Source organism: Myxocyprinus asiaticus, chromosome 17, assembly GCF_019703515.2.
Source record: "Myxocyprinus asiaticus isolate MX2 ecotype Aquarium Trade chromosome 17, UBuf_Myxa_2, whole genome shotgun sequence".
NCBI classification, from domain to species: domain Eukaryota; kingdom Metazoa; phylum Chordata; class Actinopteri; order Cypriniformes; family Catostomidae; genus Myxocyprinus; species Myxocyprinus asiaticus.
The window spans coordinates 37,498,423-37,525,579 of NC_059360.1; positions in this window are offsets into that span (position 1 = coordinate 37,498,423).

A 27,157-nucleotide genomic window follows, 5' to 3' on the forward strand; every position below is an offset into this window, starting at 1 on the left:
GTGTACCGCTTGCGCATAGCACCTTTCCCCTCCCTTGAGGTGAAGATGCGTGCTCTTGACTCCCAGTCGTGTTCACAGACTGTGATCCCTGGATGACTTTCCTCCTTAGCCTCTGGCAGTTGAGTTTGCAGAGAAACTCGTTGACCGGCCCAGTACATGCGTTAATGAGCCCCTGTACTGAGGTAGGTGCTACACATGTGCTGGTTCCCCGAAGGTGACCCCATGTGATATCTTCCGCAAAATCGTTTCCCTGTCGGCAAACTGCGTCTTCCTTGGGCAGAGGCCCCTCTGCCCCCGGTCACCATGCTCTGTAGAAACTCCTCCCCCTTCGGGTAGGACCTACCATGGGACCTCTCCACATGACATACTTCTGACAAGACTCAGTAAGACCATGTGACATATTCCACTCAAAATACCCCCCCCCCCACCCTGTTGGGTGGGGTGTGGTCTCTGCGGTGTCTCCCCTTGGGAGGGACACCCCCCGATGCAGACACTTATGGCTCCCAGTCAGTTAACAGATTCCACTATTTTTGGGGAGAAAAGAGAGGGAAAGAGGCCTCAGCTGGGCTAGCCTGTTCCTATAGTTAGGCAGTCGACTTGTTCCTGATGGACCGTTCGACACTCATAAGAGCATTGGGGGAGGTTACATGATGGCCTGGTGCACTGGCTACGAGGCACACAGCGGTCTGCCCGTGACACACTGCCAGTTCATATAACACAGTTCAGCTAGTTGTGACATTTTGTATAGGGACCCCTAGTGTCACTACATCGACACAACGTTGAGTGAGTTACAGATAGGGAATGTCCTGGTTACTTCCATAACCTCCATTCCCTGATGGAGGGAATGAGACATTGTGTCCCTCTTGCTACAACGCTGAACTACCCGCTGAAATGGTCAGGACCTGGTCTCGGCTCCTCAGCACAAAACCTGAATGAGTGGTTGCATACCAGCTCCTTTTATACCCGTATGTCCGGGGGAGTGGCATGCAAATTCCACTCGCCAATTCTCATTGGCCTTTTTTCAAAGAAGCAGAGGTGTTTGAGGCTCCCAAGAGTGACCCCTAGTGTCACTACATCGACACAACGTCTCGTTCCCTCCATCAGGGAACGGAGGTTACGAAAGTAACCAGAACGTTTTACAGATGTACGGATCAAGTTATCAAATTAATGTAAAATAATTAGTAATATTTTTTTTTTCGAGTGCTTTAACTGATCATCAAGAATGACTGTCAAAACAGTAAAAGATTATTTGACTTTATCTGCACCTAATTAATATTTGTGTGTTTCACCACTTCATGACCCCACCGCTTTTTAAAACAAAGTGACGCCCATGCCTCTGATCCATTGTGATGGACAACATTAAAGGACCACCTACTCACCTGTCAATTACCCACTGTGCTAAATTAAAACAATAAGCCATGAGATATTGTGTATTATTTTTTTTAAGTAAATGGTGTTCTTTGGTTTCTAAGACCACCTCATATAATCACTGTAATGCAACAACTCAAGTGTTTTATTGATTTTATACAACAGTGGCAACAGTAATATGCAGCCTGATCTCATGAAAAATTATGTGACTGTGGCGTCATTTTTTTCAAAATTAAATTACATGGTTTAATACACATATTGTGGCAGTTCTGATGTGAAATGTCCACTGTGTGGTGTTACATCCCCACCCAAAACCTTAAACCTAAACCTAAACCTAAACGATAGTGTCATAAAAAGCTAATTAGACATGAAAAATGCAATTCCATAAGCAACTAAGTCATTGCTAAGCAACTAAATGGTGCTTATATGCTACTTTCGACACATTCAAGAATGCCCTTTTTATGAAGATGGTCTCAGGTCGACATGGTGGGCCCAAATCTTATGATAAATATCATAAAACATGTAACTACACTGAATAACTAACAGCAAATTGTATACATACCAGCAGTGTGTGTAGGTATGTTAATGATGTCCCTTTTAGCACCAGGTAACAAGACTTTGTTTCTCAGAACTATCTAAAATGCCCAAGTCTCATTCTCTCCATAAAGCAGACCCCCATTAGCACACTTATGCACTTTCACACTTCTTAATTTCAAAATTAAACACCTGTATTTGTTACCCACCTCCAAAGAGAGGTGTCATATAAAGGTGACAACATTAATCACGACTCATCCGCTATACCTTCGTCTCTCTGCAGGCTAGCATCCTGTTTTCCAGGCCAACGTTCTCGACTTCAGCTGTTCTACAGCCACCTGGCGCTTACAGCCGTGTGAACGCACCCCCACTGCACAGCACACACACAGAGACAGTTCTTGCGAGTGAGAAAATTATCAGATTTATCTTGCGTCTCCATGAGCACATTTAAAATAACATTAAATTCAGCTAATTAAATAAAGGGGTCAACAGGAACAATGAAAGTGAGGCATGAAACAACAACAAGCTGTATTAAACCTAACAGAGAAATCACAAAGGACCAGTTTGATAGCTACTTGAAAAACTTCAAATTTTCACTCAAAAATGGAAATTCTTCAATCATTTATTCTAGGGCTGAATGATTATCCAAAATAAAATAGAAATTGCGATATGACGCAGTGTCATTATCAAACTGCAAAGGTTGTGATTTAATTAAATAAATAAATAGTCTGCACGTGCTGCACGCTGCATTTACTATATTTGCACAGCTCTGTTCTCTGTAGTGTTACACATATGCTAATGAGCTGAGTACGTTAAATTTGCAGCGCTCTAGATTCACTAATTGCATATTTGTGTAATTCCAAGTTGGCCGCTAAAAGTTACTGTCCAAATTTAAACTAACCTCACAACACTGGTTTTTGTGGGCAGAAGAGTGGATGAGAGCATTTCTCTGCATTAAAAAGCCATTGTTAACTCTTCCTTTATTGTACTGCCAAAATAAAAGCTTCTACTAAAATATAATTGTATGGGTTTAACTGGACCACATAGCTATGCTGCATGCAGGTTAAGAAAACATAAATATGGTAATGTTTTATAATAGTATGTGGTACTGTTTTATAATATAATATAATAATAATAATAATAATAATAATAATTATAATAATTATTATTATTATTATTATTTTTCAAAAATATATTTCCATAGTAATTTCTTAACTTAATAATAATGGTAGCATTTTACAATAAGGTTCCATTCATTAACATATGCATTAGGTATCATGAATTAACATTTATCAAAATATATTTTTTTACAGTATTTATTAATCTTTGTTAGTTAATAAAAATTAATTTGTTAGTTCCTGCTAGTTCATAGTGCATTTACTAATGTTAACATATACAACTTTTGATTTTAAAAATGTATTTCAGCCAGGACCACTTTAGCAATAAACAATTTATTGTATGTTAGATACAATAATTTTATTTTGGCGGTATGGTTCCATTATGGCGGGTGGGGGGGGGGGGGGGGGGGGGGGGTTCCTCTCCAGCAGTTAAAGGAAGTAGAGGGAAGCTCTACAAGAACCCCCTTCGATGTAGTGAGAGGACTTCCTGATGAGTCAAGGTCCTCAAATGTGGCTGCTACTGAGGAGAGACAGAGTAACAAAAGGCAGAATGTGATGTGCCTGCAAGCAGCAGAGGGGTGCCCCTCCTCCCATCAGAGGGGGAGAGGGCAGCATGCCCCTCATGGAGAAAGCAGCAGAGGGGTGCCCCTCCCTTTTTTTGGCAGCAGGGGAGAGGGCAGCATTCCCCTCGTGGACAAAGCAGCAGAGGGGAGCCCCTCCCCTTTTTTGGCAGTGGGGAGAGGGCAGCATGCCCCTCGTAGAGAAAACAGCAGCTGTTTTTCATAGTTTTCTTGGATGTACTCCACAACTAAGTTCCTTACTCTTCCATTTATTGTAGTGTGGTTCGACACTGATATGTTGAATGTTTATCCGCTTGTTTCTGAATCATCTTCACAACTTCACAAGTTTCAGTTGTAGCTTGTATACTGTATAGTCATGGGGTCCGTTGATCATTTCTCGGAACTCAAGTCACGAAATGCGCCGATATAGGTTGAGATCACTCGGTTTCTACAGTTTCACTCTCTAACAGCAGCATGCTCCACACTAATTAATGCCAAGCATGGTTGTGTGAACAGTTGAAATTAGCTGAAGGCAGTCAATTCGTTTAGAGATTAAAATAGTTCAATGAGGTAGATGTCACGGAAGGCTGACATCCTGGCGGCTGTGATTGTGTGTCTTGAGTTTGAATCATATGAAGTATATCATGCCTGATCTCTGAGAGACATCTTGAATATTATCCATTTAGTGACTTGGGTAACAATTTCTCAGCTGGCATGTGCAACAGTAAATGAAGCTATTTAGGCTAAAGCTTGGTTCCTCTAAAGGAAGTCAACAACGACAAAGTCATAGGTAAAACAAGGTCAATTACAATAATTTAAAAAATCCAGCAGCTTAGATTGTGTATCGAATATACTGTACATGGCTGCTGCATCCAAAGGTAGTCTTGCCAGAGACAATTTAGCTGAGACGGGCCACTTCTTTGAAAATTAAAGTGAGGATTGGAAGCCCAACAAAGGAGCTGTAGCACACGGTGGTCCACGTATGTAAAAGGAGTACCTCCTTACATGTAAGCCAATCACCTTAAGATATGGTAATATCTTGTCATGAGCCATGCGTGCCGAATAAGTTCACTTTATAGAGATTATTTATCAGATATGTCACACTATTAAAATGAATGGGAACAATTGGAATGCTCAACCGAGCAGCTATGAGCGCCCAATTATCAACGGATGTAGAAGGGAAGTCCCGCCTTACAGTTAAAGAGCCAATCACCTTTAGATACGGACATCACCTGTCAATCTTTAGAACACGCATAAGCTATCCACCTTTCCTGGGTCTTACTGGAGAAACGAAATGGTTGGAACTTACGCCAGAGCCAGAAGTTCTATGGCATTCCCTACCTCTGGCTGCAGTCATTTGAGATCCTGTTTATAGCTGGTAAAAGCTGATTTATAGCTGATCACAAATGGTCAGCACCAAATATATATGTAAACGGGTGCTGAAATGTTTTGTTATTGGGTCACAAAAAACACATACAGAGGTGGTCAAAACCACTTTGCATTTGAAGTTTAAAATGCTGTCCTGATTCGTCCCGGATGGCAGTGAAGCTCTACCTCTCACCAGTCAATCACCCGCTGAATAGTTTCAACTTACATGCAGATTAATGTAGGTACCAGACCAATCAGAAAACTTGAAAAAGCGATTACATATCCAGGATGAGAACTTCACAGCTCCTCCTCAGTGTGCCTATCTGATTTGAACATGCAGGATGACATGAAGTATGTCCTCATGAAATCACACACGCTCTCCTCAAAATCCCAACACCGTAACCAAAGAATGAATGGACGTACTCCACAACAACAGGAATGCTAATCTAGGGCAAAAATGAATAGTCGACGTTATCGATAATGTAGACAATAAAAAATTTTCGACAAAAATTTTCATTGTCAAATACAGTACTGTGCAAAAGTTTTAGGCACCTAAGATGTTTCACAAAAACATTTGTCTTATGATGATTATTTATATCTTCAGCTTTAGTGTGTCGATAAGAAAAATACATTTTAGACTCCCAAACATTACTTTTGCAAATAGAAAAGATTAGAATACAAGAACAGGGCACCCTGCAAGAGATGACACTGCCTCCACAGAGCCCCCCACTGAACATTGAGTCAGTCTGGGATTACATGAAGAGACAGAAGCAATTGAGACAGCCTAAATAGATAGAAGAACTGTGGTGAATTCTCCAAGAAGCTTGGAACATCCTATCTGCCAACAACAAATAAAAACTGTAGCCAGGTGTACCTAGGAGAACTGGGGCTGTTTTAAATGCAAAGGTGGTCACACCAAATATTGATTTAGCTTCTTTACATTTATGCATTTGGCAGACACTTTTATCCAAAGCAACTTACAGTGCCCTAGTTACAGGGACAATCCCCCTGGAGCAACCTGGAGTTAAGTGCCTTGCTCAAGGACACAATGGTGGTGGCTGTGGGATTGAACCAACAACCTTTTGGTTACCAGTTCAGTGCTTTAGTCCACTATGCCACCACCACTCCCTAGTCAGTCCTTTTTAGGTTTATTGGACTTTGTATGATGTTAATTGATAAATGAAAACTATTTATGGCATTATTGTTGAAGAAATCCTCACTATGCAACATTTTTCACAAGTGCCTAAAATTTTGCACAGTACTGTAGTCATTTGATCTCATTTAACGTAACATGGGACCATATTAAACTCTAATGATGGCGTGCGAGAGCAGCACTGCAGTTCGCGCCTGACTGAGGAGAGGAAGAATTACACAGCTCACAGTCCAGATGCACTCTAAACATTCCAAACAGCTTCAGGTGATGTAGATCGCAAAGTATGAGGGAATTATAATGCAAAAATACAAAATAAGTAAATACAGAAGCACTCTCATTGTGGAATAAGGGGAGCTGGAGCTGCCACTCCGCTGAAGCAAAACTTGCATGTCGAGCGTCTTTAAAGAAAACACTCTGGTGTTACATCTTAAATGCAGTTATATTTAATGAGTTATATCTTTATTAAAGTTCAAATAATACAGAAGCAGATCATGTAAATAACTACAAACTCTGAAACTGGCATTTCTCTGTGCAGTCATTGCCTCTTCTATGAGTTGCACGAAGGGGGAGAGATTGAAACTGCACCCGGCTGATGCACACCCTGTCGCAGAGACGCTCGTCCCTCGAGTGCAAGCGCTTCATGCAGCTAGATTATAACGTGATGGCTCACATTGAATCATAATACATGTGTCTGTGCATTTCTTATTGTGAAGAAAACTGGCAATATGCAGCTTTATTAATAAGAGAGAGTTTGTTTTTTTGTGAGTTAAAGATGGATTGAAGTGAACAGAAAGGTGAGAGAGGGTAGTCTTCACCCCATTATACACTGCAACAAAATACGTTTTTGATTTGTTTTTGTTTTGGTTTGTTTTCCAATATAAATATCTAAAAATCCTTTAAAACAATGTACATTTTTCTTTTGGGAGTCAGATTTGTTATCTGAGAATGTTGAATAGAATATTAAAAATACAAATATTTTAAAATATCTAAAAATCCTTTAAAAAAAAAAAAGATGCATTCACCTGAGAAGCAGCATATAAGATATTTAGACTTGCTTTTAGATAATAGATCTTGAATATAAGTATAATTTGTCTTTACTGCACTCTCAGAAGTATAACCAAGTGAACAAATACACTTATATACAAAATACATATATATATATATTTAAGATACATTCTCTTAAAGCAAGTCTAAATATCTTATATGTTGCTTCTCAAGTAAAATGAATCTTGTTTTAAGAATTTTTAGACAACTGTAAATGGAAAACAAGGCAAAAACACAACAGGATTGTTTGCAGTGAAAAAGTTTTATTTTTATTTTTTTAATTTAGTGAATGTCATTTAGAGGTATTTTTAAAAGATGATTTTGTCCTCTTTATTGTTAGTAAGCATGTTTAATACAACCTTTAAGTTGGGGCACAGGCTGAATAATCAGTTAAGAGCTAGTGATTAATCGTCGCAATAATCGCCGAATAGTCGAATAATCATTCTAATAATTGTTAGATTAATCGATTATCAAAATAATCGTTAGTTGCAGCCTTACAGAGACCCCATCACAAAGTGGCCAAAAACAGGTACACAGCGAACAGATACACTGTGAAATATCTGTAATTTTTATTTTTGTTATTTTTTTTCACTATGTTTCACTCTATTTTTTTATTTATTTAGTCTGGTTCTTTTTAAGAGGACTCAAGTGTGAACACCCTTTCCTGAACAGTATTTCTATTGGCAGTCGAGCATGTTTGCACATGACTGAAATTTAAGTTTTTGTCAAAAGGAAGGGGCCTGGGTAGCTCAGCAAGTAAAGACATTAAACACCACCCCTGGAGTTGTGAGTTCAAATCCAGGGAGTGCTGAGTGACTCCAGCCAAGTCTCCTAAGCAACCAAATTGGCCCAGTTGCTAGGGAGGGTAGAGTCACATGGGGTAACCTCCTTTTGGTTGCTATAATGTGGTACTCGCTCTCAGTGGGGCACGTGGTGAGTTGTGCGTGGATGCTGTTTAGAATAGCGTGAAGCCTCCACACGTGCTATGTCTCCATGGTAATGTGCTTAGCACCTGGATTGAGGTGAGTCACTACACCACCACGAGGACTTAATGTGCATTGGGAATTGGACATTTCAAATTGGGGAGAAGGAAAAAATTGGTCAAAATGAAACACTTTTTTTACTAGTTTAATAAAAAAATATATATATATATATATATATATATATAAATAATCACAATTTGATTTTTTGGCACAAATTGTTTCACATTCATGTCATTCCAAACCCATATGACTTACTTTCTTCAGTGGAGCTCAAAAAATATAGTTTTTTTGAACAATGTTAGCCTCATCCATCATTCAATTTCATTACATATTTTTATATACAATAAAAATGAGACTGAGGCTAACATTCTTCCTAGATTCCCCCTTTTATCTTATTTTTTTTTTTTTTTTATTATTATTTATTTTTTTTTTTTCACAGAAGAAGAAAAAAGGTAATACGGGATTAGATCAACATAAGGTTGAGTAAATGATGCTAGAATTTTCATTTTTGGATGAACTATCCCTTGGATTAAAGGACTTTTAGACATCTCAGTGTGTTAACAATAAAAAAATAGAAAATAATAATATTAATAATAATAAAAATAATTAAAAAAAAATACAGTTTAACCACTACTTTCCAGGTGTGGCCGTATGCTGATTGGATTTGGCTGTTATTTGTGGTAAAACACAAATGTGGGTTCTTGTATGTTTGTTGACAATTCCATTGCACTGTTTCCTGTGGAAGGAAAAACAGAGGCCAAGAAGGAAGAAGAGGATTAGCTCTAGTTATGTATAGAGTGAATTAGTCCATCTGTAAAGTGGTTGCCACTGCCACACCTGCTCTGAGTGGATTTATGATGCATTTGGTGCCCAAACTGCATAAAAGGTACACATCTGGAAGACAAGGTACGTTACGAGATTTAATAACAGCCACGGTGCAGCAATGCTTAAAATAACATGAAGGTAAAGTTTATGAAAAGTGTCATCATCATCCTCTCGCAATTACAGTGTGTGGGAAGTGGTTTGGGAAGTGTTATGTTTCATTACGGTACATTACACAATGCATAATAACAGTTCAAATTAATGCACAGATAAATAAATAAAGTATATTCAATGTAGGGATGCCGTGGTGTGAGTTTTTGAAGGTTAGATTAGCCTACCGTCTGAGAAAAAAATCGCGGTTAACCTGTTTTTAGAATTATTTGCACATTTTCTAATTATGCAACAGCATTGATGCAAAAATGCATATCATAGAACATTTGGCAGATGCTTTTATCCAAAGTGACTTATAGATCCCCTATTACAGGTACAATCCCCCTGGAGTAACCTGGTGTTAAGTGCCTTGCTCAAGGACACAATGGTGGTGGCTGTGGGGATTAAACCAACAACCTTCTGTGTACCTATTCAGTGCTTTAGTCCACTACGCCACCATATAACAACTGCCTAAACGTCTAAGTGGACATATTTCTAGGGGTTATGTGGACGCTAAGGGAAGCCCTATAATAAGAAAACTGATTTAAAAAAAAAAAAAAAGAGAGAGAGAGAGAGATGCTCCAATCTAGGGCACGACACCGCTTATGCACATCCCAAACTCAGTGATGTGCTTAAGTGTAAACAGAGTGCTTCAAAAATGCATAAATGTAAGATTGTGGGTGTGCAACATGTAGTTCATGGCATTAAACATTGTTTTTCTTCTGCATCAGTTTATTAAAGCAATCCGTTGTCTGTCAGACACCCCAACATAAAGAATCGGCAACAGACTCTAAAAACTAGTGATGGGAAGACAGGATCAATTTTACTGACTTGAATCTTTGAGTCTCGTTCAGCAAAATGAACAAATCTTTTTTCAAGTAATTTAGTTCATATCGTTCATTTGAGCAGAATTAAATTCAGATGTTACATTTTCAATAGCCAAATCCCCCCAACACGTCTACTTATGCAAACTTTGATTATAGTCCCAATAAGGAAAAATTTATAATGCAGTCAAGGACAAATTATGAGAAACAAATGATTAGTTCACCTCTGGATTGAATCTTCTTGTCTGAGTAGTTCGTTCTTTTGTCACATGTCAGCCGTATGTGCATAGCGTATATGGCTGTCCCGTGACAAATGAACGAACGACTTGGACCAGAAGACTGGAGAGGTGAACTAATCATTTCTGTTTCCTGTGTGTGCAATGCATAGCGTATACAGCTGTCACGTGACAAAAGAACGAACGACTCGGACCAAAAGAGTTGAAAGGTGAAATAATAATTTCTGTTTCCTGTACAGTGCCTATGCAGTTTTCACGTAACAAACAAATGGAGGTTGCGCAATGCACATGCGTGGTCAACACAAAATGAACTTCTGAGTCACATAAAAGATTCGTTCAAAATGAACGAATCGTTCATGAACGACCCATCACTACTAAATACTGTCCACAACACCTTACAAATAAACCTGTGGACTATGCATTATAACGGTAACGTTGCTTACAGCAGGCAATTTAAAGTCCGATCATGAATAAAGTTGACATTTATTGTTGAATGTGGTGAATTTGTAGGCCTACACAAGCAATGCTTTAAATAATGAGGATGATTTAGGACGCAACTTTTCAGTTTACTTGCTGATAGTAACAACACGCAATGCACTGCGTGCTCTCAGCATGCTTAAACATTACAAAAAGTGTCATCTTTAATGCATCACTTTAAAATAAACACAGCCAAAAATATTAAACTTACTAGTTTGTTGTTGGACGACTAGCGGAGCATCCTATCCCATTTGTAGAATGTGTCTTTCTAGGACTTCTCTCTGCTTGTTTTACATTCGCCGTATTCAGTCAGTCATTTAAATGCTGCCAAACAGCCAATTTAAGTCGCTTTTTTGATGGATATGGGTCTGGTAGATCGAATTCCTCTGTTATATTTTGGAATTCGAGTGTTTAAGCTTCAGTTTCACGTGAATTGAAAGTTCATGATACCTGGCCATTAAAGCACCACACGGCCACCGTCCGTAACCATAGCAACAGCTCCAGTACCCACACAGGCACAAGAGTTTTCCCATTTAGGCATACAAAATCTTACGAAAAACTTTTATTTTACGATCTTACGAACCCCCCCCCCCCCCCCCACCCCCCAAATAAACTGTCAATTACAAAATTAAAGAAATCAATTAATTACAGATGCATAATAAAATTACATTTAACTATGGCTAAAATTATTCGTTTATATTAGTTTTAATCAAATTTTACAGCGGATGTCTCTTATCGTCAATTCACACAGGATTAAGCGATTTCGATAGGTGTGCATACTGCTTTTACACTGTCGTTTCACGTTATTGATCTATGAGGAAATGTATTTAGTGCTAATTAATTATGGAGAAAATATTAAACTTGTGCATAATGGGATTATCAGAAGAAACGTATTGGGATATTTGACAGATTACAATACACTGCAATGCTCTGTTACTCTCTTAATAAAAATAAAAAAATGAACAATACATTAAAGTTCTGTAATTTTATTTGTAGCCTACTTCTGGAAAATATATCCCAAAATGCGGGATTTTTTCATTTTCTGGGGTCTTTGACCAATGACTTCAGACACAGAGAACTTCAGAAACAACAATAGTTAAAGTGCTCACAGACAGCACAGATTCACTAAGCAAGGCTATAGCCTATCAGTGTAATGTTAAAAGGTAGGCTACTGACAACTGTTAAAGAGCACCTATTAGGGTTTTTCAAATATTACCTTTCATGTAGTGTGTTATATAGCTGTTTTTGAATGTAAAAAAATCTGCAAAGTTTCAAAAATCAAAGCTTACGACAAATGGATTTATTGACTCCCAAAAGAAAGAACCGATCCTGAACACCTGAAACAAGTCGTTAGTAATTCCAGACTTACTTCCTGTACTATCCTACATAATTTGGTAACAAAAAACCCGCCTCTGGTCTTCATTGGCTGCTCGTGAACAGCTTTGACCCGCCCTCAAACACTACACTAAGCGGTAGACCAATCACAACAGACTGGGACATCTGACCAATCAGAGTAGGCTCTCTGAAAGGAGGAGTTTAGAATGAAACCTTTAGAACGGATCATTGAACGAGTCATTTTTGACACTGGGAAAAAAAGGTAATGCTGCAATTAAAAAAAAAAAAAAAAAAATAGGTGTCTTTTGACTTTGGATGCATGTAAATCTATTGTATAAGACCTTTAAAACCATAATAGGTGCTCTTTAATATTAAATTGCTCGGCAGCAGCTTATAATAAACCAAAAGTGTTACCATGAGATGCGCGGCTAGGTGCTCCAATAGTTACAATAGTCCAAACGGTGCTTGGCTTTCAGGGGTTGTCGAGGTGAAGGCCCACATGATTTATGAATAATTATGACACTATGTTGTAAATTATTTCTCAAGGCTTCTTCAAGCATACAGTTTTTAGGACAATATATCCAAAATGTTTTAATATGTTTATTAAAAAAAAAAAAAAAAAAGACTGACAAAAATAAAAAAACAACCACCTGCATCTATAAAACCATCTATAAAAGCATTTTTAAAAATACTCATCCAGTAATAATAAACCACTGTGAGTTCATGCATTCTGGCCAGCGCTGAGAAAAGTAACAGGTGCCACGTGACACCGCCGTGTAGTTGGGCGATACCAACTCGTACTCCGGAGGGGGGACTTCAGTTTTTTTGTCAATATGTCAGACTCACAGCCACGCAGTTGCAAGCTATCTCATACAAAATTATATTCAGCATTGATAAAAATATATAAACAAGGACAGATGCATGATTGGGGGGAGGGGGATGTGGACGTGTGCCCCCCGTCTCCCCCAATTCTACGCCAATGGTTTAAAACAACATACTGTAAGCCTCAACAAATAATATACAAGGTATATTTGATGTATGAGCTTTAGTTTAGTTGCTTACAATGTGCATTTAAACATTCATTAAGATTGCATTAGGCCTATATGAGTCTTGTCTCAGACTTCTGGTCTTGGTTTCGACTCATTCTTTACCCTCTCTGGTCTCTGCCTTGTGTCAGACTCAACCAACTTTGGTGTCAGCCTGGACTCGATGAGCTGGTGTTGACTATAACACTGGTATAATGTAAGTGGCAGCATAAAAAAAAGCAAAGTAAAAAAAAAAAAAAAAAAAAAAAATGGTTAATAACTGTATGAAAAATAAATTCAATACTGACAAAGGCAACATCATCATTGCAGGATGTATTGTAACATTTAGGTTGCTTGGATATTAATATAAATTCATAATGTACACTCTCAGAGAGAAAAAAATAAATAAAAAATACTGTTTACGTAAGGTACAAAGCCATAACTGGGGTAGTACCCTTGTTTTGGATAAATATTTGTACCCTTAAGGAGACAAAAAGGTTTTCTTTATATATCCCTAGGGTACAACTGTGTTCCCAAATTGAGTTACAGTGTGTGTGTGTGTGTGTGTGTGTGTGTGTGTGTGTGTGTGAGAGAGAGAGAGAGAGAGAGAGAGAGAGAGAGAGAGAGAGAGAGACATCTGCTGTATCTGGGGGTCAGGATACTAAACTTTTTCAAGATAAAAGATAATATTTTATTCAAACTTAAATTGTATGTACATCTATATGTCATACATATTAAATAGATTTAATAAATGTAATTAAAAAATACAAATACAAAAATAATCGAATTTGTGAAATATCAAATCACAAAAAAAAAAACAAAAAAAAAGTGTGTATAATAATTGTGCATAATTATATTACTACATTCAAGGCTAATTTATACTTACTGGGTGAACAGGCTTTAATTTGTTCACCTACAAATGATGACAAAATGCAGTGACGTTTGTGTTCTGCCAAGATGTTCTTTTGGTGAGATTTCTCCTGTTTGCTCGCATCTCTGAAATTCTTGATCTTGGAAAACTGGGCTGGTCGAAGAGCGTTGATCTTTGGTTAAAACTAATCATGGGTGTGGTTTGGATGTGACGTTTTTTTATTAATTTTTTTTATTTACATGTTACTGTCATTAAAATGGATAACTTTGAAGCCTGTCTCTAAGAGATTGTGCAGAAGAATACTTTTTACATGATTTGCAGCACAAAGTCTACAAAGACAGCATGGCCACGACAAATGAGTAGGGAGTGATTCGATTTTTTAAAAGTGGAGTGGGCTCCGTGACAAGAGTAATAAAACAAAGAAGCGACACTAAGCTAAAAGCTGCGGTCCACGGAGAGAAAAACCTGCATTATTGGCTTTATTTGTGGCTGGAACAGTACGTTAAACACCGTGACAACTCCCTAAACTAAATCATTTTAAAACAACGCCGCGCGTAGTATAAACGCCGGCTTCGTTCACCTAGGGTGCTTTAGTTCGTCCAGGAGAAAAAAAGTTCCACTTCTTCCATAGTATAAATCAGGTTTAACAGGTCTGCATGAAATTGTATTTTATTTTTATTTAATTTTTTTAGTATTTGCACACAGTATGCACTACTTAATCCCTGTGTTATATACCAGAACCAGTGCATGTTAAATATGTTTATGCACTGATTCATGCTCAGCTAAAATTATAATTCCAATAGAAGTCAGATAGAGATTTTTCAGGTATATCTTGTACAGTTCACCATGCTCTTCTTTCACAAAGTGCAACTATAACTGGCTGGAGGTTGGCCTGTTCTCTAAGTTCCTTCTACTTCTGCATTTTCTGATCCTGGTGGAGGAATGTGGGTCTGGGCAATTGCTTGGTTATAAATAAAGAGAGGCCTAAACAAAAGAATGTGTTAATTACTAATTATACAGAGAAAGGCACAGACCAAGCAAATGAGTGCTGGAAGGCGAATGGAGAAGTCTGCTCCCAACTGCACTGTTAGGCCCACTTAGCCTACATAAAACAGAAATCAAACATTGCAATCATTTAAACTGTGAAGAATGTTTTCCAGTCCTAATTGACGTGAAAAAAAAAAAAAAAAAGTGTCCTTCAGATGACCTGCCACCAGATCAGAAACATCAAGGATGTCTGGCACCAAGAAATTAAAAAAACAATTGTCTCTAGAATTGTGACCCTACCCCAAAATGTCATTTTAAACTCCCTGAACTTAAACATTTAATAACCTTGTTCGGTCTCATTAGATATCATATCTTGTCTTCTTATGGGTTTAGAACTCTGCCTCACCTTCTGTAAAAAAAAAAAAAAAAAAAAAAAAAAAAAAAGTTCCTGGATATACAGTAAGATAAATTAGTGTCACAATTCTAGGGGACTATTTGCAGATCAGTGTAAAGTGGCAGATGGTGCTTGCATTGAAACCTATTGTGACTGTTATTCAAAAGCACTTTTTTTTTCTTTTTTTTTACATTTTTTCATGCTATTAAAAAATAATGTTGTTTTCTTACTGTGTGGCCTATTAATAGGGAAAGAAGTGGGGGAGAATTAAACTTTAAGCAGCCCTTGACACCTGCTGAAAATTTAGGGTGTCTATTAAAGATCCTCTTAAAAAAAAGCCGAATGAAATAATAGATTTGTGGCTGGCATCTTGCCTGCCTGCAAATTCCTGGGCTGATCATTAGAGCTGGCATATTCAGGTCTCAGGGAAACATCCGTGGCCCTCAGAGTAACGCCGTCTTCAGCATCTGTCCTGGCTGCCTGTCTCCAGAGCCTACTCTCACTGATGTTAAAAGAAATCTTTATTGTCAGCCACATCTCCCATTCACTTTGTTCACCTGCGCTGACAATCCTTGGCTATGTATGTGTGTGTGTGTGTGTGTGTGTGCGTGTGTATGCATGTATGAGAGACAGAGTGCAGTCCCTGCGTGTGAGCGTGTGTACGCAAGTCTCCCTCCCTCCTGTCCCTTCGTCTTCCAACATCTCTGAGTTTCTAAATGCTCCCTCATTAGTTTAAATCTTTTTGAAATCTCCAAGCGAGAGAGTGGTAATGAAGTGCAAGCAGTGGCCCTCTCTTAAGCCGTGACAGGTGGGAAGATGGCTCGTGATGTTTGATTGGGGGGGTAGCTGGTTGGAGCAGGGGGGTAACGGACTTCTGGATTCCAAAGCATCACGCGTCGGGATCACCGGCAGACAGAACGCATTTCGACAGCGCCGCTTACGACATCTCTTCAAGTGAATCCGTACAGCACGTTGGTGCCCAGGACTGACAGTTTGCTGAATTATTTAGCTAGGCCCGATCCAGTGTTTGCATTGCCGTTCATTAGGCACTCTGTGTCTTTTAATGAGGTCAATAATGTGGGTCTGACTTCCCGCAGAGGAAACGGTGATCCGCCCAAAGAAATTGGCGTAAGCGAAATGCTTAGGTATGGGATAGGGACAGACAAAAGATGAGCGATTTTTAGAAAAATACATTAATTTATCTCTTAAGTTTATGGTTTGACATGAAAAACTTTTGGAAGTTTATATATACTGCACTGTGACATGTGCAACACTCCATCTAAAACATTTTTAAAACAGCATTTTTTATATTATTTTAGTATTAATACATGCAGTTTTTATGGCCGTATTAATTGTAAGACTACATGGAATATTTGTACGTTTATAAATAAATTTGTCATACCGAAATTTGATTTAAATTGAACTAGTGAAAGAAAAAGGGTGATTTAAAATGGTGAAAAACTTAAAGGAAATGGTGATCAGTGTACATTTGTACTAAAATGTAATGTTCATTTTTAACCTTCTAAATGTTCATGGATATGTTATGTCAACTAGTCTTGTATGAAATTTGCCTGACTCCATTGTCCGGTAAGCGCTAAATTGAAAGCTACAGTACAAATATTTGTGACATAATACAGTTTTTAAAACCAATAAACCTTTCATTTTTTTTTTTTTTTTTAAATGAACACTACCACTTTCTTTTAATTTACATTATTATTATTATTTTTTGGCAGTTTGTTTTTTAGTTAGAGTGCAAACTCTTGTGTTTTCTGTTCCCGGCTATCATTTCTCTGTAACCAGGAAGAAAAGAAGATTGTTTAAACAAATCACTCTTCTGTGCCAGTTGGGCAACAAACTATATTTGCAGAATACAATCCGCTTTTAGTTTTGTGACCTGGGAAGATAAACAGGGGCATGTGATGGGGAAGGTAAACAGAGTGACAGAGAGATTTAATCTGCTAATCACGTGCACAAATTCAAAGTTTCACATCTCCCTTATCGCGTGGGTTTTCCAGAGAGAGAGAGAGAGAGAGAGAGAGAGAGAGAGAGAGAAAGAGAGATAAGAGTTTATGCTCAGAAGGATTGATTATCTGCTAAATAAACATTTTTTTTCCATATTTATTTATTTGCTTTTAAGAAAAGAGAAGAAAAGGAAAAGAAAAAAAAGAAAAGAAGAAAAAGTTTGGAGGTAAATTCATAGTTAAAAGGAGGAGCAAAGCATTTCTTTACTCACCATTTAATTGTGCCTTTAATTCAGAAATTATTTTAACCATAGTAAATTATTAATTATTATTAATTATTATTACAATGTTTATTATAAACATATATTATATATATATATATATATATATATATATATATATATATATATATATATATATATATATATACACCAATGATTCAAAACATTATGACCAGTCACAAGTGAAGCGATTAATGTTGATCATCTCCAAACAAGGACACATGTCAAGGTCTGGGTAGATTAGATGATAAGCAAACAATCAGTTCTCATAGTCAATGTGTTGAAAGCAGGATAAATGGGGAGGAGTAAAGACCTGAGCGACTTTGACAAGGGCCAAATTGTTATGGTCAGATGACTGGGTCAGAGTATCTCTGAAACAGCAAGGCTTGTGGGGTGCTCCCGGTCATCAGTGGTGAGTTCTTACCAACAGTGATCCGGGGAAGGACAAACCACAAACCAGCGACAGGCTGTTGGGCGAACAAAGGCTATCCCATTTGGTCCAAACTAACAGAAGATTTACTGTGGTATCAGAAAATTGTAATGATGGTTATGGGAGGAATGTGTCACAACACACAGTGCATCACATCCTGCTACGTATGGGGCTGCCTAGCCGCAGACCAATCAGATTGCCCATGATGACCCCTGTCCACCGTCGAAAGTGCCTACAATGGGCACGCGAGCGTTGGAACAGGACCTTGGAGCAGTGGAAGAAGGTCACCTCGTCCGATGAGTCCCGTTTTCTTTTGCATCACGTGGACGGCCGTGTATGTATGCGCTGTTTACCTAAGGAAGGGATGGCACCAATATGCACTGTGGAAAGATGACAAGCCGGTGGAGGGAGTGTGATGCTCTGGGCAGTGTTCTGCTGGGAAAACCTGGGTCCGGCCACTCATGTGGAAGTCAGTTAGACACATATCACCTACCTAAACATCGTTGCAGACCAGGTACACCCCTTCATGGCAATTGTATTCCCTGATGGCAGTGGCCCCTTTCAGCAGGATAATGCACCCTGCCACACTGCACAAATGTTTGGGAATGGTTTGAGGAACATGATGAAGAGTTCAAGGTGTTGTCTGGCCTCCATATTCCCCAGATCTCAATCCGATTGAGCATCTGTGGGATGTGATGGACCAACAAGTCCATGTGCTGCCAAAACAGCACCTACCCACCGAGGCATGGACTCTACAAGACCCTTGAAGGTGTCTTGTGGTAACTGGCACCAAGATATTAGCAGCAGATCCTTCAAGACATGTAAGTTGTGAGGTGGAGCCGCCATAGATCGGACTTGTTGGTCCATCACATCCCACAGATGCTCAACCGTCCTGTCTCATGTTTTGTGTAACCTCTTTGTGTGAGCGCACGTGTCCGGTTGTTATTGATCTCCGTGTGCGAGTTACCACCGTGTGCTCTCGGTGATATCATGGTCCTGTCACCTTGTCAGGTTCAGTTTTTGTCTGATGAGGACCTTGGCATCATCGTTCAAAGCGTGTTTACATTTTGCCCTCATGTGTTTCAGGTGCCGCTGCCATGTGGAATCAGCATTTCTATGGGAACACTGATTGTTTCCATGGGAACGCAACTTTCAGCTGCGAGCAGCACCTGCCACTTTTTTGTTTTCTTGCTTATTTAAATCCCCTCGTGTGTCATGGCCGGGCTGGATCGTTCAATTTGGTTTAACGTTAATGTAGTTCAATGTTGAATGTAGTCTAGCCTATGCTGGATGTGTGTGCTGTCAAGCAACTAACCTTGCTCTCTTGTCTAGTTGGTGCTGTCTCATGTATGTGTTGGTTGCCTGTCTCTGCCCATGTGTCGGGAGTGTGGTTACCTTCCAGCTTGCTGAACACTTGTTTATCTGCGCTCGCGAAGCTTCGACTGAGGATTCCTCGTAGCTGCAGCCGGTGCTGGGATCGCCAGTTCAGTTTACTGACATTTTCTGTTGTTAATAAATTCTTTGAAATGTTCCTCTGCTATTGGGTCTCTGTCTCATGCTTTCTGACAGATACTACAGTATATGTTAATCTTGATTTCAAGATTGTGCCTTCAGGAAACTTTAAAGACATGCAGATGGAATCATTGTCAAATAATGAATTAAAAATAACTCAATGTAAAACCACTGACATAGGGCAATGATATCAGAATACATTACAGCTCGAGTGTGAACTCTTTTGCATGCTGAATGTTTTTAAACTCAAACGCAAGATTGAACAACTCGACAAGCTTGTGGTATTATTTTCCTTTAATTCCTGTGTGATTCTTCTGAGTACAGTAAGAAGCTGTAGGACTGTACCTCATTAGCACCCTCCTCCTACTAACTGTCACAGTCTGAACAGTCTATTTTGCTTTCCCTTTTCCTTTTATTCTAGTCTAAGATTTCCTTTAATTTAGAAATATCTTTGATCAAGAGTGTCATACTCACTACTAATTCAAATGCTCTTCTCTATACACATAACATCTACTAACCTTCTATGAATTTGCAATGCTTTACCTTATAAATTTACCATGTTAATCATTGTTTCCATGTACATACCATAGTTTATGCAGTTATTGTTACAGTTATATTATCCACCATCATCATAAAAAAGAAATGAAACAACATGACAGAACATTTTGAAAGTTTAATTCACAGTATAAATGAAATCCCATAAAAATGTATGTTTTTCAGTAGAATAGAATAGAATATTAACATTCAAAATAGAATGTTATAGATTAGAACATTAAGAACAGAATATTAACATTTAGAATAGAATAGAATAGAATAGAATAGACTTTTATTAGTCCCTTTACAAGGATTTGTCTTGGACTCCAACTCATGGTACAAAAACACATGCAAATAACATACGGATAGCATGGATTTACATCAGTAGTAATAACTGAAGTAATTATGGTATTTTGAAGGAAACTGTGGTTACCATGGTAATTGGTTGCAACAATACCTATACCTATATATATATATATATATATATATATATATATATATATATATATATATATATATATATATATATATACATATATATATTTATATATTGGGGGTATGTGGTGGCCAGACTTTGCAAAAAGCACAATAAGCTAAATAATTATTTAAAAAATATATAGATTTCTTTGGCCGTTTAATAATTGGGAACTAGCATAGCTAAGCTTGGCACGCCCTTACCCTTCCTGCTGATATTGAGGTAAGGGTAAAAAAAAAAAAAAAAAATGTTAGAAAAGGGAAAAGGGAAAAACCTCATTCTGCAGCCCCTCTGCTCAGATAATGCATCACACTTCAACTCTGTCTCATCTTATGCAAAGTGACTTACAAGAGGAGGTTGGCGCCAAGAAGCATCAGCGCTCCGTCACTTGAGAGAGGGAAGCAATATTAAAAAGAGTCCCTTGACGGATGCCACAATAGCAGTGCCTTTCATTATCGCCTCGCCGCCTGTGTCAAGCCACCATGTTCCGTTCATTGTGCATGCATAGTAAATGACTATTTACCTGCCAGTGCCTTTGATAAGTCAGTCCCCTTTCTGCTGCACCCCCCCACCCTCCTCACCCCTGCCGGACCCAGGCCGCTTGCTTTACAAGCACCCCTCCTCTGCCCACAATCATATTATCATGAGCTTCTCTCCTGCCTCCTCTGCTAGAATTTTTAAGATTACATTTTCCACAGGTGCCGTTCTCTGGGGCTTATCAAGCAACTTTCTTTGATTGTTTCCTGCTTTTTTTTACCTCCCGTTTCCTCTTCTTTTATCTGCTTCCCTCTCTGAGCCGTCCTCCCTCTCGCACGTTCTCTGTTCTTTCTCATCTCGCTCGTGTACTACGGCCTTCTTCTCCTGTCAGAGTCCCTGCTGGGGTTTTGTGTTGCAGTCGCTCTGTTTGTGCAGTCCCTTGTTTCCAAGTAAAACCGGGATAGATATGCAATATTAAAGAGGGGCCTTATGAATTTTTGACATCTAATTAGTTGCTTCTCGGTTAACATATCACAGCTCATGGGGGCAGGGCCTTCTGCCAGGGCCTCTGAAGAGGCAAATAAAAAACCCTCGCCATCGCTACAGTGTTCTTCTCTACTCTAAGTAGTAATCATTGCACTAAGATGAATTAATGTCTGTCCATATCCAGGATATTCACAGTGTATCGGTTTTGCAGTATCGTCATTTAACCAATTCGCTTTTTTTTTTCTCTTGAAATGTTAATTGACCACTTTCAGTGCTCATATGTACAAGGTAACATAAAGTAGAACAGTCATTTTGTTGTATTGTAACAGTTTAAGATGGCAAAGATAGGTTCCACACATCATTGGCCAGTGAACTGAGAAAATTTGCCAGCCATGACACTGCATTTTGAAATCTTTATTCTTCATGTCCCTATGACAATGGAATTTTTTACTGTTTTTGTGTTGTATAGGCCTATTCCACAGATCATTTTGTCACTAGCACCAACACATGGAGTTCTTGAAATAAACTTTAGGAGTCCTAGATAAACTTCTGAGGGTACATTTTAGTGAGGGGAAGTCTGATTCATTTCCGCGAAACAGCTCTTTCAGACAGTTTGTCTCGTGCGTAATTCTAACATCACGGAGTCATGGTTTTCACCCTCAAACATTTAAATTAAGCCATATGTGAACACATATTCCTGATTATTATCTTTTATTCAATTAAGTTATAATAATAATGGCATTTATTGTCATCAGTGTTTCATTCTGTGATCCTGCATGTCGAATATGACTGACAAATATTGATTACATCTTGGATAAATTTCCTACATTAAAGTTTTGCACCTAAAGCACCCAATACAGACACTGATGCACAAACAAAAGCAAATACGTTCTACGTGTCTAAAGCATATAAAGAGAATAAAACTAGTCTTAATCAACTCACCAGAGACCATGATTCAGCTTATAACAGTTTAAAATATAATGTGCATGCACAATAAACAATAGTACGATTCATTTACATTTACAAAGTTTTTGCATGTTTCAATTTAAATGTTATTTAATAAAACTAGTCATAACATCATGGTCTCGCGCCAGGCTCGTTCATGTCCTCATTACATGCATGCTCATATCAGCAGCTCACTCACTTATCAGACTCCTTGGTAATTCTCTGAAAACGTTGACAGTTCGTGGGACTGGCTCATTTGGTTCTTTTTGAGTCGGACACGACCGGAGAGCTGACTTTCGATTTTGCCTGAAGGTTAAATTATTTCGTTTTGAACTGATTCTTTGGTTCAGTAACCAGTCTAGTAACTTGAAAGAGCCGCCTGCCTTTATTAGTAACATCATCGAGTAAGAACGCCTACTTAAGTCTCAAGACCTTTATTATTATTTGCAAATATTTGTTAATAATTAAAAGATAACACAGAAACAAACATCTGTTTGTTTATAAATGTTTTATTCGGCTACTGCCATTAACATATCAACACATGACAAGTCCTCATTAATCTGCAAACTTCGACAGTCAGTGGGACCTGCTCATTCAGTTCTTCGGACAGTTCAACGTGCTGCATGGCCAGTACATGTACTTCAGCTCTGCATCTTGCATCATCAACCTGGAACTTAAGTTAGATTCAGTTCGATGTTGTGCACAGGCTCAACCGGTTACTTGCTGAGAATCGGCTCAAAAGAACGATTCTTTCAAGAATCGGACATCACTAGTACATTTTACTACCTGTCTAATAAAAACACATTACTGTACCAAAATGTTTGGGAAAATACATTTTATTGGCTCGTTGAATGTATTGCTGTAGTTTCCTGGTGAAATGAACGCTAGAGGTGCTAAAACAACAACTTTTATATACTTTCAAACAAATCACAAGTAAAAGTGCAGATTATCAGTTCATAAACTCTTACTTTCGCCCTGTTCCTCACATTATGCTATCTTATGACACTTTTACTATAATGCATGACTTGTGAGGTGATACATTTTAATATTTTCATTAAATAACAAACTACATTTTCAAAAGTAATCAAATTTCACTGTAGCTGAAGTGAAAGGTTGTTGCACATGCAATTCAAAGGAATGGGGTGCAAGTCCTGAAGAGAACACAAGTCGACACGTGAGCCAAAAGCATCATAGAAGCACCACAAAGTGACATTGCATTTTTCTTCTCACATTGCTTCTTCTGACACTATCAGTTAGGTTTTGGGAGGGGGTTATGTTGTGTTGATTTTATACTCGATAGAGCATTAAACCTTCAAAACATCATCTGTTTTGTATGTCAAAATTGCTTTTAATGCCACTATTGGTTAGGTATAGGTTTAAAGTTTTGTTATGGGAGGTAAGTTTTGTTGATTTAAAACTCGAAAGAGCATTAACCTTAAAAAAAACTCATCTTTTTGGGAGAAAATTGAACTCGCTATTACCACCACTCAGTGGAAATTTCATTTTCTAACTGCCGGACATGCGTAAGGATCCACGTAATATCATTTTAAAAATGTTGCCACTGTCTGTCTGTCTGTCTGTCTGTCTGTCTATCTATCTATCTGTCTACAGGGCTCCAGACTAAAAAAAATGACTTGGTAGCCACTGGCTCAGTAACTGAAATTTAACTTGCTATTACCACCAATCAGTGGAAATTTCATTTTCGAACTACCGGACATGCGTAAGAATCCATGAAATATCATTTTTAAAATGTTGCCACTGTCTGTCTGTCTGTCTGCAACATGTCAATATATATGTGAGGTTGCAAGATTGTTAAAGCTGAATCACAGGCATTACTTAAATTGTAGTAGTCAGCAGATATGATTTTTCGATAGTAAATGTCGATGTTGATAGCTAAAAAACATGGTGGCCAATGGTCAAAATGGATAGTTGATGTGTAACTATGATGTACATGAGCTTGTTTTTTATTTTATTTTATTTTTTTTTTTTTATGTTATTTTTTTATCAACATCAAGACTTAAGGTTAAAATCTAAATTAATCTATAAGGGAAGTGTATATGTAGGTGCTGTGACTGGTTGCCATTTCTTTCTTTTTTTATTTTTATTTTTGCCTTTATTAGTTTGTTTTTAATGGTCCTACATTGTGACAAATGCATTTAAATTACAGATGTACCATAGTCTGACAATTAATTAGCTGCATGCATAATAATTATCAAAGAATTATCAAAATAAATACAGCAAAATAAACTTTTTAAAATAGTTTTATATTGAGTACAATAAAGCATAACACTGTAGGACATTAACTATCAGCTTCTAATACACTGTACATGTGTGCACAAAATTGCTGAAATTACATACACATTTAGACAATATTTACCAAAATTAACTGAAAAATAATCGAAAACAGATATTAAAATGAGCATTATCCGTTGACAAGGCTGTCTGTAAATTTTGGAAGTGACACAAGTTTAACCTTCACTGTGTATAAATTGATACAGTTATCAGTTGATGGCAATAATCTCAGATGGCCAAATATCAGGAGATTAATTTAAATTAATTAATTAATTAAGTAGACTATTAAATGTGAATTTGGAGTAGGTCTTCTCTGTTTAACCATATACAGTATGCATACAATACCATGACTATATAGCTAAATGTAAAGGGAAAAAACATATATTGTTTTATATATATATCTATATCTATTTATTTTTTCCCCCTTTTCTCCCCAATTTGGAATGCCCAATTCCCAATGCGCTTCTCAATCCAGGTGATGGAAGACGAATCTCAGTTCTCTGAGCGTATTACCGCGGAGACATAGCACTTGTGGAGGCTTCATGCTATTCTCCGCAGCATCCACGCACAACTCACCACGCACCCCGCCGAGAGTGAACCACATTATAGCGACCATGAGGAGGTTACCCCAAGTGACTCTACCCTCCCTAGCAACTGTGCCAATTTGGTTGCTTAGGAGACCTGGCTGGAGTCACTCAGCACGCCCTGGATTCGAACTCGTGACTCCAGGGGTGGTAATCAGCGTCTTTACTCGCTGAGCTACCAGGCCCCCAAAAGCATACATTATTGAGTGACAGGATATATTTGGCAGTTGGCCGTTCTTCTCTGTTGTCTTTCTGGCTGACAGGATAAGTAAACTTCAATTTCTGAGCTCTCCGAAGACCACCACCATTGCCGGCACTGACGGCTCCCATAGCATAATGATCAATTAACTGATTATTCCTGTGAGGGGCTCGATAATCAGTGCGGCTATTAATCACTTTTTATCTACTAATCAGCAGCTCCGCATTCATTATGCGGTACATATCAGGGTAGAAGCATCAGACTGGGCCGTGTTTTCAATCACACCACTTTCCCTTAGATCCTGAGGTAGGTAAAATGTTGCAATTGGACGATAATGCTGCTTTCAACCGTCTGAACTCATGCCATGATAAATTGCAGGCAGTGAACAGTGAGCCAGAACAGGAGGAAAATGAAAGCCAACTGACTTGAAATGGCAAAAGACATAATTTAAAGTGAATGTTAAAATTCTGTCATCATTTACTCTCCCTCATTTTGTTCCAAATCCATATGACATAGCCTCAGTCACCATTCACTTTTACTGCATATAGGCTCTGCTTAACATCTCTTGTGTTCATACAGGTTTGAAACATTAGCTTGAGTATATCACGACAGAATTTTCCATTTTGGGTGAAATATACCTTTAAGACAGAAAATAAGACAACAACAACAAAATATAATTACATTAAACAAAAATAATTAACCCCTCCTAAAATAAATAATGAGCTGCTGGTCCAAGGTAATTGTTGTTTTAAACATGCTAAGATACATTTAAAAAGGTATTTCTAAGCAGAGAAATGTATTAAGTAAACTGCCTGTTTGGAAAAAGACTACAGTCTATGATGAAACTTTATGTAGTAAATTTCCAACCATTCCCCCTCGCTAAGTGTTCACCTAATTTTCAGAGCCCGCCTTTTGCAGCATACATGCTTTTCTGTTATTTTTATTTTTATTTTTTTTCATTTAGCGTCAATTGACCTGACAGAATGGTTAGCAATTAAGTGATTTTGTAATGGTCTTGGGTAATTTGCTCAGGCTTGTCAGCTGTATTTTATGAAGTCACCCTCAGCCCTGCTCTCTCACTGGTGCATAATAGCTTATAATTTCAAAATCTTTATCCTCCGTTTCATTCTCAATAAATTGAAATTACATGAAGTCGTTGAAGATGCTTAAATTTTCCCCTTTTTGTTCCATTCTGTCTATCTCATAATTCACAGTAAAGGGAAAATTTTTGCTCAAGCAACCATAACATAATCATGAGTAATATGTAAACTCTGTCACACGATAAGCATAGAAACCTGCTTGCTCTGGTTCAGCGTAAATACAGGAAATTTCCTGCATAGCTAATTGGGCATGTCATGTCTGAGCCATATCATCTGATATAGTTCACATAACCAATAGCGACCCTAAAAAACATAAACACAATACGTTTGAAAGAAGTAAAATAACATTGAGTTATGATCTCTCTCTTTTTTTCCATTAGAATAAAGGACTACATCTTTTCTCCTATTTTCAGATTTCAAGGCCGTGTTGCATGGCTGGTCTCTGCTGTCTTGTCATTAGAAATATTGCAAATTTCTCACATAAAATACTTCAGCTGTCATCTGTGTGCCACCACTTTGTCAACTAATGTTTTTCAGCTAATCATCTCGGCTTGTAATAACTCCAGCCTAACATCTGCTGTCCTCCACAACACTTCACTAATTTTTCCCTCATTCCATTGCACACCATTCAC